Consider the following 15837-nt stretch of genomic DNA (forward strand, 5'->3'; position numbering starts at 1 on the left):
CAAATGGTCGTCGTTTGCCTAGTCATTTTGTTGATTGGGCTCATTTAGATGTACCATTCATATTTAGTGGGAAAAGTAGTTAAAAATTGGACTGATCGAATAGACCGTGCAACTCGTAGTTGTGGCGGACATATGCCCCATATGATATTCGAAACATAAATGCCACGAAGTTATCTACCAGATAATAATAAAAAAAATTAATTCTATTCATGCATCCATCTGAGACACAAAGGCGGCATAAAACTATAGACTGTAAGCATCAAAACCCATATCACAGATAGTGGGAGAAGCTCAGCTAAACACGCAAAAAGGTTGTTTATATATGAATAAAGTGAGTGGCATAACTTTTTGATAACTTAAGAGTAATTTCTTTTTCAAATTAATTTTAATTTTCTTTTTTTATATAATTTATTATATAGCAAAAACCACATAAACCCAAGTTCGCAAACTTGTGCAAAACTTTTAAGCATTCTTATAATTTTCATCAAAATTTAACAATTTGCATTCAAAATTTTTAGACATTTTTTGTGAAAAAATGATAAGAAATCAATCACCATTTTGAGTCGTTCTAACTTTTTTTTTTATACTAAAATTATTAAATTTGGCATACAATTTTTAATTCTGATTAAAATGTTTGATGAAAATTTGTTGAATTTTTATGTAATACATTTTGTACAATGCATGGAACTGGGATGAAGATGACATTTGCTATAAAACTTCATCCCACTATATATACATAACTACATTTTTATAAAAACATGATTTAAATTAAAAATCCTATTAATAAATAGTCGAAGCATGCCAATAAGCTTTGCTTTTACAATTTTTTCTATATCTGTATATTTTCAAGTATCTCCCAACGTTTCGCTAATATAGTAATATATGAGGGTCGTTTGAAAAGTCCGCGCAAAAATAAAAACTATTTAATTGTTTGGGCTAAGCCTTTTTCTATTTTTCGACGCAGTCTATTTTTAGGCATATACACCTTGTCCCACGCCATGTTGATCCCTTCTGAATAATAAAATTGCTCCAAGTCAGAAAAATAGCTATTCGTTTCTCGAACTCGAGATCTTACTTAATTCCCTAAACGCATTTACGTAATACATTTATTTATTATAAAATTTATAAAAAAATTATTAAATTACTATCTATAACCCATTAATCAAAGACGCAGAAAACCAAGTCTCAAGCACTCCCGCGTATTTTGTCAAAATTTTCATTATACAGCCGGGTTGGTGGGGTCGGACAATCCATTGAGAGAGTTGTCTAGTTCAATTTCTATACTTATTGATTTTTTTCTTATTTTTGTATTAAAAAAAAACATTCATAATTCTTTATTTAACATTAGGTTGGGCAAAAGATATCCATTATTTTTGTGGTAAAATGTTTGCACAAATGGTTTAAAACTGTGTTATGGTCGATCTTTAGCTTCTGGACGGTGTTACGACTACTAACATACCGGTAAACTTCGATTATTTCTGTGATTTTATTGACATTTTCGGCATTATCGACATTTTCTTTAACATCAAAAATGCCTTAACGGCTGTTTTAGTATCGGCATCATAAACACTATTTACAAGTTCAGCAGCCTGGCTTGCATTTTCGCCTTTATCAAAGAAAAACTGTAAAATGTATCGACTTTTCTCTTTGTCGACCTCCATTATTAAGACCCTGTAACTAACAACTGAATCGAATAAACAAAAAATAGTGGAAGAATTTTGTTAGTGAGAAATGTCACCTTGACAACAATCATAAACTTTGAATTGTTCGAGCGATACTTTACGAAATATCGATCACTGAAGCCATCTACCGAGAAAATAATGCATTTCTTTTTCCCCAAAATAATATTAATCTTCATATTAACTAAAAACAGCTTCTTTTTAGAATTTAGGTGGCTCGAAATCGACATGGCGCTATGCTCTAATGGACTTTTTTTCTTAAAATTTACTGCACAATCCCTATCTGCTGGAAACAATTTCGAAAAATAATTGACCCACCCTAATGTACTCATAGTACATATATTTATAAATGTGCGAAATCTAAGTGACATTTTAAACTCAGCCTTGTTCCAACATCCATTTCTATTGTGTACTGATTTTCCATAATTTCTTTCAGTACTAATTACTTCTTTTGTATTTTCTCCTTTGTTTTTGCTTATAATTACCCCCGCCTTCATTCATTACTCGCATTCGTTAGTTGATATCGTGTTTTAGCTCATTCGAGCAGCGTGCATTTTATGCTAATGGGTGACCTTTAATGTCCTTTGTGTATAAATGAATATTTCGCACATAGTTTTATGCCGGTATTTATGTAAGAGAAATTTTAATACGTGCATTTATGTCACAATAAGAAGGATATAAAATCAGTGATTCAAAGAATAATTGCGTGGTGACTCTTTTGCTTGATTTCAGTGGGGAGCTGCATTTTCACCCCACCACAGCACAAACGTAGGCTAATGCAAATGTTATACATAAATACATATCTTTACTATTTACCAGTTGCCGGAATAGCAAATAAGTAGATCCTTATTTTTATAGTTAGATGTTACTATACCTGTCATTTAGGGGTATTTTATTTGATTATTTTACTTGTCTTATTTTCTTCTTTTCAATTTCTGGTCATTCTATTTCGGGAATCGTCGTTTTTGGCTTTCAATTTTTTTTCTAACTGAAAGCACACACCCATCTGATTTAGCCTTGCTGAAAATAACTTTTATAGAAGTCATAAACGTGACAGAGTTTGGAAACCATGCTAATATACGTGACTTGGTGTACATTTACTCGTACAAACCAGGATGCATATGAGTACTAATGGCGATTGCGTACGTGCAGCGAAACTTTTCAATGAACTAAAATTGTGCTTGGGATATGAAAAATAGAAAAGGAAATATGTAGTTATTTATATACATAAAATAGCTTATACTTATAAGTGATACTTGGCTGTGCAAGTTTTATTTATTAGTAGCTGCAACAAAATTAGTAGGACATACGAGTTCTTTGCGCACATAAAACTATTCAAACCCAAACTTCTGTCAAGAAACCAAAAACTATGTGCGTATCATTCTCTCTTACGCCCAATCGTGACATATGGTTGTGAAGTGTGGACGATGAAGGTGAATGGCGTGAACCAAATAGTATCATCCGAAAGCAAAATACTTAGAAAAATATATGACCCAATCAGGCTGGAACATGGCACATATCATATTACATACAACTCTGAACTTGACCAGCTCAGCTCATGCAAAGGTAAAACATATTAAAATACATAAAAGCCCAACGATTACGCCGACTTAGACACGTAGAAAGAATATCAGAACAAAGAGCACCAAAACGAGCCTTCAAGAAACAATCGCATGGGAAGCCAACTAAGTACAGACCAAAGAAAAGATGGGTAGATGCACTTATCGACGAGTGCAAATGCATGAAATCAAACCAAGAAGTCGCGAAGAAGATAGTTACGGAAGCAGTGGTCCATCCAGGAGTATCATGCTAAGGAGTTCTAATAAAACTACAAGCTCTGCAAAATTCGGTAAAACTTATTCATAAGAAAATACATGGAAGTAAATAAAAATACAGTGTGTTTATAGATATGCCTATGGATGCATTTAAGAACAATAATTGACATATATACATATATATATATATATATATATATATATATTTGGTGCCTTTATTGGGTATTTGGCCAAGCCTCTCCTCCTATTTGTGGGGTACGTTTTGATGTTGTTCCGCAAATGGAGGGACCTATAGTTTTAAGCCGACTCCGAACGGTAAATATTTTTTATGAGGTAGCTTTTTCATGACAGAAATACACTCGGAGGTTTGCCATAGCCTGCCGAGAGGCGATCTCTACTAGAAAGAACTGTTTCTATAAATTGGTGTTTGGTGCACGGAGATTCGAACCTGTGTACTTCCGAATGGTAGCGATGCAGAAATCCATTGGGCTACGGCATCCGAAACTGATATTACAAACTTTAATTTTAGTGAACGACTAAATCGAACTAAAAACGTGTGAATACAAAAATTATTACTCATACGCTGTGTTGATCAACAAAAAAATTCTTAATACGCTTTTATAGCCAGAGACTTTTAATATGAAATAATCCATGTCTTAAAAAAGCCTGAAAACGTCACAGTTATATATGTATTTTTTCGGATGAGCTGAAATCTAATTGCTGAACCCTAATCTGGGGTAAAGGGAACAATGAGCTGTATGACCTCCGGTTTTGAAACTGTTCGAAGCGGTATCAGCTGGAGGTAGCGGAGGAAAAAGAAAATCTCCTCTGCGTTGAAAAGATCAGATGAAGAAGGACTTGGCTTCATTTGGTGCGTCAAACTAGCGCCGGTTAGCATGAGAAAGAAACGACTCGGCCAAAATCGCGTAAGCGGCTACCGTGCCAATAAAGAAGCAGAAGAATATGGAGTAGAACAGCAAAATATCATTTTTGTAAGGTAGTGCTAAGTTCGGGCAACACTGAATTTTATATACCCGCGCACATTTTCGTAAAATTGAATTTGGATTGGGAACAAACTCATAGACAATCATCATCAGACAGATCCGCAGTGGGAGATTTCATAGATCTAGCTGGAATTTTTTTGTAGAAATTATTAACTATACAGCAGTGATTCTAACGGTAAACAAAAATTTGTTTTCCAACTGCTTTCCTCTTGGCTATGTGGTCTGAAGCGTAGGATATTCTTAAACAAATATCATGAAAAATTTTTTTGGTTGCTTTAGACGGCTGCCGTAGCCAAATGGGTTGGTGCATGGCCACCATTCGGGAATACGTAGGTTCGGATCAGCGTGCATCAAACAGCAAAATAAAAAAAAAATTCTAATGGCGGTCACCCATCAGCAAGCAATTCCAAACCTCCGAATGTATTTCTGCCATAAAAAAACTATTCATAAAAACTTATTTGCCGTTCGGAGTCGGCTTAAGATTGTAGGTCCCTTCATTTGTGGAACAATATCAGAAGCTCGGCCAAACATCTAACAGAAGCGTACGCGCTAATTCTTTATTTATTTTTTATTTAATTGTTCCATCTAAAGCTACTTCATTTTCTAAAAAAAAGGCAACAGAAAGCGTTTAAATTTAAAATAAATGAGCTCCTGTCAATAAGATTTTTTGGAAAAAGCAACCTTTAAAGGCAATTGCTTCAAACGTTCGATCAGTGTCTACTGAAATCTACGCAATACTGGAAAGCCATTTAATTTAGATATTTTGATTCCTTTTAAACAACAGAAATCTCTATTCACTTTCCGGTAGTAACGAAATTTGTGCTACGTCAGTGTTAAGCTCTAAACTGTAGCAACTGTAACATTTTTACAATGGCAACCAAATTTTTTCATAATTAAAACAATTTTATATAAAAAAGCGCATTTGCTTCTGAGGGGTCCATCGATAGAGGAGTGACAGTGAGAAAATTATGATCTACGCTGAAGTTCGAGTACTCATTTTTTATTGAATAGAATGAAATGAAATTTTTTGATAGCTGGAAATGTTCCAAGCAGCGCGCAGAGAGCGAATTTAAAGGATAGGGAGACACAGACAGGATAAGAATTTATTGCTCCTTTACATACAAAGATCTGAGGGTTTTTTAAGAATCTTAGTAGTGAAGCACAGCGATCATTTTTTGTTTTTAATTTTTTGCTATACGGACTGCTATCCCCACCCTCCTCAATGTGTCACCGATAATACATTTTGAGATTATATATCATTCTCCCGTAATTAGATCTAACAGGGCTTGTAGTTCTCTCTATGAGAACTAGTTTTGCTCCCACCTTATCAGACCTTTACAGAAAACACTTGATTTCTTTGCAGGTGTCAGAACTACACCAATTGCGCTCATGAGCTAGCTATTCTTAGCGCTAAAATACCGGTCCAATTGTCGGTCAATTGCACGATCAAAAACAGCGTTGAGAGTTCGCTAATTCATCAGCCAGTTCCTTGCTTTGAACATCACGGTGTTTCGCCTTCCACATAAGCTCAAGCTTCACCTTGCAAGGGCATTAAGCCTGAACTCATATTCTTAGACTATTTTTTAAGAGGTTCAAATGATTTCTAAGGCACTTAGAGAAGTTTTGCTGCTACTGTAGAACATAAACGTTTCAGTTCTCGCCTTCTTTCGCCAATTATTCAGCCTGTTTCTTTAGGTACAGCAAAAACCTCCGATTGAAAGTCCTTGTCATGATAGCTAAAGTAGTAAAGCATCTGAAGTTATTGCTAAAATCCATCCTACTCTAATACCACTTTGAGTCTTGAAGCCGTCTCGATACTGTAGAAAGTCGTGTTTCATCACTTTTCATTCCAATTGAGACAATTACAGTGCGTTTTCAAACAAGGACATATGCAAGAAAAATATTCAATTTGCTACATATATTTATTTGTGAAAATATTTACTGAAAATATTCATGCTCTCAAATTGCTTTCAAATGTAAATTTTTGTCATAAAGAGTGTTTCGCTTTAAACAATGCTTCTCTGTATTCTATAATTTTCATGGTGCTAGGAGCTTACAAAGTGGTTTGTATGTCGTTTGTATAACTGTTTATTTATTTGTAGTTATAAATCCTACATGTTGCTGCTGCTTACTACACCTCTATTTTGTGTTTTATTGTCGGCTTTATTTCGAGTGCTTTTCATAACCTGCAAGACAAGTAAGTTGACACTAAGCTGCCAAAAGTGGGCAGAGAAAAAAGTGTTTTGTTAAAAGGTCACTCTCTGTGTAGCGTCAGCAAACTTAGTATGTGGGTGCTTGTGTGTGACTTATCGGCTGTCAGTGCGAAATTTTCGAGTTCGTTTTACACATCTTGGCAAAAAAGTACTTTTTAATAGGATTCTCTCAGCGAATGGAGGTACGAATACACCGCTGAGTACATTTTCAATTAAGGAGCGGAACTTTTACGGTTCGGAGATAGCATAGAAAAGTTGCAGGGCCGCTCTCATTGTAGCAAGGGAGAGAGGAAAGGAAAGTTTTGAAGAGAAAGAGAGGAAAACATAATTAATTGAATGATAACTTGGGCCTACATTCTATAAGCGCTACACAACATGTATTATAAATTATTTTATTATTTATGTTTTATTATTGAGTTTTACGTCTTAAGTTTTACAACTTAAGAGTGGAATCTGGTTGTGTTTTGAGTGGTCTTTTATGAAGAAGGGATATGTATTTTATGAAATTTTTAGTGCAAATTGTGGAGGTTAACTGAAGAAACTATGGGTGAATGAAGTGGTTTGATATTTTACAAGTATGTTAGTGAAAACGCCACAAAGCCACTTTTAAGAAATGAGAAATCTTTGCAACATAAATGGATGATGAGTGCTTTTTCTATTCTGTTCTACTTTGCTTTGTTTCTTTCTTTCAATTCAAGTTAACAATATGTGACAAATATACCAAGTGTCATTTACAGATAAATGTTACACGTATTGTCCTTGCCTCTCAGATCATTTCAATTTACTGAGTGTGGTCGCCAAATGTTTAGATATCTTAATAGAATAGCTGTGGATGTGAAGTGTCTGTTTACTTTTCTTAACGGTCAATTGCTCTTAAATAGCCATTGTCACAATGGTTGAAAATTAACAAAGGCAGCTTCTGCGCAACTGAACCCATTTAAGGTGTGTAGGAATGTAATAAACATTCAAGCCGATTAAGCGAATATCTAAATTTAAATATTTACTTACTTATAATTTCGTAAAATCAATACCAAAATTATTTAAAAATATATTTTGATTAAATTTGGAGCGAAAATGGATGAAGGTAGAAAATTATGCATGAAAGATGGTGTGATGGAGAAGAAGGTGTGAAAGAGTTCATTCATGTGTAATTTTTGGTTAAAAACTTAAACACATTTGAACATCTAATAACGCCTTGAAATGAAATGAATAGGATCTTGAGGTATCTCCGTAATCCGGAGACTGCAATAAAGCGTATACTCGTAATTTTACATTTTACCCCAATAATTCAGACCCTAAATTTAATAATACGTATTTTCATTTTATTTTGTATATTCTTGCTAAATAACGGTATTTTGCTAGTAATTTTTGGCATACAGCTAGTTGCTAGTTTTTGTTCTTGCTCATTCGTAGTAAAACTTTACCTCAGTATCGAGCAGTGGGAGTAGCCGACACTCGCTCGAAACTCATTCAACTGCTCAAATGTTCGTTCGAAATTTTTCAGTTCTGGAATAACAAAGACGAATCTATTGAAGAAGGTAACAGAAGGCCAGCTGATTTGTTTTTTTTCGTTCTTTCGCCGCGTACATTCGGATATCAATCAAACTACATAGTAGCAAGAAACTCAGCCAAAAGATTTGCTCTAAGACTGAAGGTGTGAGGACAATTCTCACAGAGGCCTTTTGCTCACAGCAATTTTCTGGATTCAAATGGAAGGGTCAGACTCCGTGATTCCACGAGTTAAATTTGGCAAAAATCCAAGCGTCTTTATAGAGCAAGATGGATGACACAAAGGTCTAGAATGCAAATACCATTCATGCAATTCTTTTACAGTGCGTCCAAAATGGCGGAAGGAGTAGGAACGGCTGTCTTTTATCCACAATTTGATCATCAACAGACTTTTAGACGCCCAAATTACTGTATCATATTTTAAGCTCAAATCTATGCCGCAACGAAATCAGCTGAATTAGCTCTGGAATAAATTCCTCTTAATACTCGGACAAACTTTTTTATTGAAAGCCAAATGGCTACTTAAGCAATTATAGTTTCTTGGACTAACTTGAAATGTGTTCAACAATGCAGATCCAAAATTGATGAACTCTGCAGAATTTGGCAGGTCACTATTTACTGGATAACAGGACACAAAGGAATAGAAGGGAATGAGAGGAGAGAAATGTATTCTTTTTTTTTATATTTTGGGATCACAAATAAATAATTTTTTTGTTTTCTCCATTTTAATGTACAAAATTTTGTTGTTGGTCTAGTGCAATCACCTTTGCCAAGAATTGTCAATTTTTTTATTTATCGGCATTTCTTTAGTTTTCTAACGATATTAGCATTGTATATATATAAATAACTTGTGAAGCTTAAACAAAGTTCAGAGAAAAAAGTCAAAATTATCAAGCAAGCGTCGCTCAAATGACTCCAAATAACAGGCTCACGCATTGTAATCAGCATTCGCACAAGTGTGCGGGTTCTCGTTGCTCACTTGCTCGGGCTGTTCGAAAATGTGAAAACAAAATCCTCTGAATTTTCTTTAATTCATAGTAATATTTTGTTGCTGTCATTGTATTATAGTTGTCATGAAAGGCACGTGAAATTATTATTGGAGTAGACAAAATGAACTCATAAAACACTGACAATTAAAAGTGAAATGCTAGCCCGCTCTGAGAAAGGCAGATCAATAAGATGTGTATTAAATAGTTGAAGTTCGAAGCTCATCTCATTAAAATATAAATAAAAAACAAATTTTTGAAGTATATTCCTTGATAGGATTTTCTTTAATATTCTGGCCAAAGCTCTTCATATGTAGTTCGGAGTTTTTCCATTTTAGTCCCTCAAAATCTCTTCATCCTCGAAATGCTCATATTACTAGAGTCTTAATGGAGTTTAATAAAATCTCTAAATTTTTTGAGATAGATTATTCATTTTCAAAAGATCGCCTTTTGAAATTTTTGAATATTTATTATGAATATATAGTTTAATTTTACTTTATTTTATGCCTAATTTACTTGCTACTTAGCCTATGAGGATCTATTCATTGGCTTAATAAATATGTAAATAAATAAATAATATTACTACATATAGTACATATAGTAACAACAAAACAAACAACTGAAATTTTATTCAGCATTTAATTTGTTTCTAAATTTTATAAAGGCGAAATTCCTGGAATAAAATTGAATTCTTAAAATTATGTTCTTAATTTTCATACTGCCAAAATTAAAAATTGCTGCAGCTACACTATCTTAAATCTAAAATTTTATTTCCATGTTAGTGCACATTGTTTTATCTGAGTACTAATGGCAAACCTCCAAGTGTATGTATTTTTGCCAAATAAAAAACCTTCTCATAAAAACATCTGCCGTTTAGAGTCGGTTTAAGTCTTCGATTTCCTTCATTTGTGAAACAACACAAGCTCATAAATACAAATACATACAAATAAAATGAAGATCATGGCCAAACACCCGATAAGAGTGTACACGTGAATTGTGTATGGATATGTAAGAGTTTACTTATACAAAATGCTTATATTTTCCCCTAAAGAATAATTTGAATGCCGTAGAACAAACAAGCAGAATTTTGGAATAGGCGAAATATTTTCGTGAATTACCTGTGTGAATTGCATTGACATAAATTAGCAATTAAAAGAATTTATTGCGATTTCATGAAATATTCATTTCAATACGCAATAAAAAGAAATATAGCAATTTCAAGGCAGCAATGTGAACCATTCCTCCAGAGAAGTGATTTTTCACGAGACGCCACTCGTAAAAAAAGGAGCATACGATAGCAGCACCATATAAATATATAATATATAGGCATTTAAATTTCACGGGGGTGTGCTTTATTAGGCGTGCATAGGTTGTTTTTTGGAGTGTTGGAATTTCCCATAGTTATAATTGTCAAAGTTATGTAACCATTTTTTTATTGATTATGGGTTGCCATTTTTATTTCATTTGAGTATTAGTGGTAAGACGTATTTTTAATTTTATAAAATGTACAGTAGAACCTCAGTTTGCGCGACTAATTAATGCCAGAGGTTGTTGCGCAAATCGAGAAGTAGCAATTTTCAAGTCCTAACATAGTTGGCGGCCTCGGTAGTCTAGCGTAAGTGGACTAGACTGTCATCCAAGAAGTTGTGGGTTCGAATCCCACGTAAAGCACGGTCCTCCCACTTTTCCAAACTTACCTATTTTCCTAGTTTCTAAAAACAAAACAAAAAAAAATATTTCTTCTTCAACCCCAAAAACCTTATCCTTCCAATCCTTACTCCCGCACAAAAAAAGTCAACGCATTACTTGCATTCTGGCTGTTAAAACAAGCAAAAAAACAAAGAAAAAGACACAGTTACATATTGCATCAGTGACGCCGGCAAGAGGAAGTGGTCAATCGCGGTAATATCGCAGACACACCCAAATTTAGCGAAGTCCTCAACCATCTGTGCGTTCCTTCCGCCAGAAAATGTGAAACACAGATGGCGCGCTAAACAGTTAGAAGGCGTTGTTCCTAAGCAATTCATTTCACTATTTAGGACTGGTAACAAAACCAACGCAAGGCAGAGTATTGTCGACCCCCCATGCTCCCGAGTGGATTGAACAAGGAAAAAAAAACTTGGTATATATTTCAGCACAGAAACCTTAACAAGTTTTTTTGGACATCTCTCAAAAATATTTCATGGGCAATTGAGACTGTATTTTTATATACATATACTCAGATGTAGCTGTAAAAAAATTAGCAGAGATTAGCATAGAAATCAGCTGGTAATATCAAATTAATTTAAAAAAAAAAACTGAAAAATATTTTAGTTTAGCTTTTTTAGTTGTGAGTTTCTTTTTGCGCTGGAGATGCTTCAAAATCATCTAGTTATTCTGGTCAACCATCTCCTGTTAATGTGTTATAATTGGTTATATCAATTCCACTTTATTCATTCCCAATTCAACCAATCGAAAATGTCTTCATCAGTAAGTCGATTAGGTTTATGGATCGTTAACAATTTGGAAACAGCCTCTGCCGTTAAGCGTTCATCAGCGAACCGAATTTTGATTTCTCATAGTGGCGGTTAATCTTCAGTTTGCCAATTGGGATCAGTGCATGCATAAGATTAGGATATGGATTCCAAGCTTTTTTATGCACAAGCGATCAACATTTGCCATGCCTTTTCCAATAAGCACATTGTGAATTGTTTTTTGTATAATACTATTGTAAGATTAATAACGTTCTGGCCCATTGGCTAGATCAGAGCTGTGCAATTCGCAGGGAGACACTCCACCGCCTTTGGGATGTTAAGTAGCACTGCCAATGAGCGAAAAAGATTCTTTCTCTAGACCCATGGATTCAAGAAATTTTTTAGTTTAATTAAAATTCAAATTTTTGAATTACCTTATTGAGTTATAATAAAACTGGTAATAAAGTGCTAACGATACCTCAAATACGAACATCACGAGATTTTGAAAATTTCTAAAAGTGCGAATATTACCTACATTGTTATTTCAGTTTTGAGAAAAATATATTGAATTCTCTTTAAACAAATCTTTTGTCATTACTGAAGTATTCGAACTATGGATGATGAATGACAATATGGAAATTAACAACATAGTTTTGAAAATTCAATTTTATTGAAGAAATTTAGCTTTAATAAAATTTCATAAAAAAATTAAAATGCTAAATTACACAACAGGAATTTTCCTAAATAAACGAATAAGAAGAGTTTATTGAGTTTTTTTATATATTAAACTCTAATATATATAAAAAACTGAGTGTAGTAAAAAAAATTTAATTTTTCATTTATTTGTTAGTGACTGCAAACTTCAACTGTTATATACATTTCAAGACCAGTTTATGTGCGATGTATCTTGTTGATTTGTCTTCTTCGAGACGATCTGGTATTTCACTTTTAATTGTTAGTGTTTTGTGAGTTCATTTTGACATTTTACTACCCTAATAGTAATATCACTGTTTTACAATAATAAAATGTTACTATTGAATTAGAGAAAATCGAGAGAATTTTGCCCGCACATTTTCGAACAGTCCGGGCGAATGAGCAACGAGTAATGTTGCCCATTATGCGATAAATTTCGGACGTGAGCTTTTTCCTGTAATTCGAGCAATACTTTTAATTCTTTAGACTTTTTTGTCAACACTTTTTTTAAGTTTTACAAATTATTTATACATATTGCTAACGTCGTTGGAAAATTGAAGAAATGCTTATAAATAAAATTAACAATTTTTGGTTAGCTGTTCAAATTGGTCACATCGAACAAATATGAGCAGTTGAGTAATGAACGAATTTCGAGCGGGTATGGAACTACTCGCACTGCTGGGTACCTGTGTATTTAAAGCTATAACACAAATATTTACTCTTCATCCACTTAATATTAAACATATTTTAATATTTATTAATATTTGAATAAAAAGTTACCTAGTTAATTCCATAATCAATCACAATAGGGCCATAATGAAGTTGGCAGCACTTCAAACAAATTAATTTCAACAGCTGAGCACAATTTTGACAAACACCATTTTCAGTTAAGCACGAATTTTGGCCTCCTTAACGACGTCATCTTGAAAATGAGATTACCTATCACATTGCGAGCAACCTACGTCATAGCTGTCAGTTCGGATGTTTTTTGACAAGTCGTTCTGCTACCAAATTGAAAGACTAAGCTTGAATGTGCAAATGCACAGCTACGAGTAAGTAAACAAAACATCTCTGACGTGAAATATTTATGGCAATTCTGAATATTTGGTGGGGTTGGTTACATAACCACAATTGGCGAGCTGCATCGAATACAGTTCATGTGTTTAAATTAACGCAAGATAAAAAGGGGGCGAATAAACAAATTAATTTTTTGTGCCAAATAAAATTCGTCTTATGAATTAAAATTTATGTGGATTACTTCTATGAGGATTTGAGAAAGGCAGTTATTGCTTAGCCAAGCTATTTACTAGATCTCTCTGACGCCATTCTGACACTCTGACGCCTTTAGGTTTGATTATCAAAAAATGGTTCCGTAGGTACGAGGTTTGTTAAAAAAATAAGGTGAATTTTCAAATTTCATGGGCTACATACATTCGACTTTCGAATATTATTTTTTTATGTTGGTACACTCGTCTCGAAGATATGTTCAGGATTTTAGCAATGAAGCAAAAAATAAAGATAAGACAACATAATAAAAGCACCATATTTTGACGGGTTTTAAGTATTTATTTATTTTTTATTCAATTACAAGGTGGCGCAAAACTAATCACCATTTTTTTTAATTACATTTCCTAAATAAAATAATTAGTTTGAGTGATGAAAATCTTCATTTTAACCTTTACGCGCTCCATTGCTTGTCTGTTTGTATGCTTCATAAGTGTCATATATGATTGGCATACGACGCCACTTGCAAAATTTATAAATCTTCCGATAGTCCATTCTATTGTAAAAGCTATAGTAGTCCAAGTTTCAAAATTTTGTACAATATTTCTAAAAATTCCACAAATTTTCATCAAAATTTCCAATTTTTTAAACAGAATTTCAAAAAAGCAGTTTGGGTGCGCAGTTTTATAGCGCATTCATGCCATGGTGGCCATACGAGGATGATAGAGTTCAAGGTTTGCTTGATAGCTATGGTGAAAAAAAAATTTGGGGGGAACTTTGGTTGCCACTTCACTTGCCATATATTTAACAAAATTTAGCTTTTGTTAATGATATACAAAAAAAATCAACACAACCAATTAGCATGCCATGGTATTCGCATATCATAACGGAATGCTTCATAACACAAGCTAAATTTTATTAAACACATCCCAAGTGACGTCGGCCATCAGCCGTTTTCGTCAAATTCGCTCAGAGCCGAATAACGGACTGCTTCATAGATCACCTCTAAAAGTCATGGGAGCCATAGTTATAAAGTCTATTGTTTTATATCGTTAACTGTAAATGTGATAAAGGGTTAATTTTAAGAGGCTTAATATTATTTGATAGTTGATTTTCGCAAAAAAAAAAGTGTGGTGCATTCGTTATTTAGAGAAAATGCGCGACACCGTCAAGTAAAAAAATCTTCAATCGATCATCAAAATCAAGTTACTCGTTATTATAATAGAATTAAATAGACTACAAAACTGCATACCCAAAAGTTTTCAAAAAATTCTGTGTGTAAAAAGTGTAAAACTTTGACGGAAATTGCATGAAAATTCAAAAATGTTGCACAAATTTTAAAACTTGGATGTATGTGGTTTTTGTTTCATACGTAATTGAGCCATACCAATATTATCATAATAAAGAGAAATGACAATAATTTTCTAAAAAAATTGTATTTTATTCAAAATCAACACCGGCCCTTGAAACTTAACCACCCTTTGCAAGGAGACGCCAAATTAATTTTTAATCAATTTTGTTATTGAATCATTTTTTTAATAAATACTATACAGCTGCCGTATACGACCAGAATAAAGATTTTTATTTTTTTATACGAAAATAATTTTTTTAATAAATCAATAAAATAAATTATTTTCATATAAAATAAAAATCTTTATTTTGACCTTTACGCGCTCCATTACTTGGCTGTTTGTATACTGCAGCTGTATAGTTCAAAAGTGTCAAATATGACTGATTTGCAAAGATTATAAATCTTCTTCTATTAGAAAAATGTTTTTCTTAATTTTGGTGTTTCACCGAGATTCGAACTTACGTTCGTAGTTAAAGTAATTTACAAAAATATATATAAAATAAAGCCAACTCATTATTTCACTCACTTCAGTTTTTGAATAAAATTTTGAATATTTGGCTTACAATTTAGAGTTTTCTTCAGAAAGCAAACACCAGTATGAAGCATGGAACGTAAATATGTAAATATATATAAACTGACATTCGTTTCATTACATTGTTTCTTCGTATTTTATTTACCAAAGTTAAATAAATCAAATGCGCAGTTGGAAATTTTCCTACAAACAAACTAGAAATCAATTTACTTGAGCCAAGCAGTGGTTCCAGAAAAAGAAAATCCATTTGTGACGCACCGGAGAATACCTGATTCATGTATTTATAGACGAGTATATGTATGTATGTTCTTGCATAAATAAATATAAAATATAAATAAATGTATCTCCTTAAAAGTGAAGCAATAGCCAGCATTCTTTCTTTACCAGATCCTTCCAAGCATCCTACTCAAATGTGTGC

At 33.3% G+C, this 15837-nt stretch overlaps 1 protein-coding gene across 4 annotated transcripts in view; it reads right to left on the minus strand.

Moving 5' to 3' along the window:
* The window catches only part of LOC128871670 (uncharacterized protein ZK1073.1), a 126987-nt gene that overhangs the window by 15598 nt on the left and 95552 nt on the right, over positions 1-15837 (minus strand). The gene's annotated exons all lie outside the window — the stretch shown is intronic.

The sequence above is a fragment of the Anastrepha ludens genome, chromosome 2 (genome assembly GCF_028408465.1).
Source record: "Anastrepha ludens isolate Willacy chromosome 2, idAnaLude1.1, whole genome shotgun sequence".
Lineage (NCBI taxonomy): Eukaryota > Metazoa > Arthropoda > Insecta > Diptera > Tephritidae > Anastrepha > Anastrepha ludens.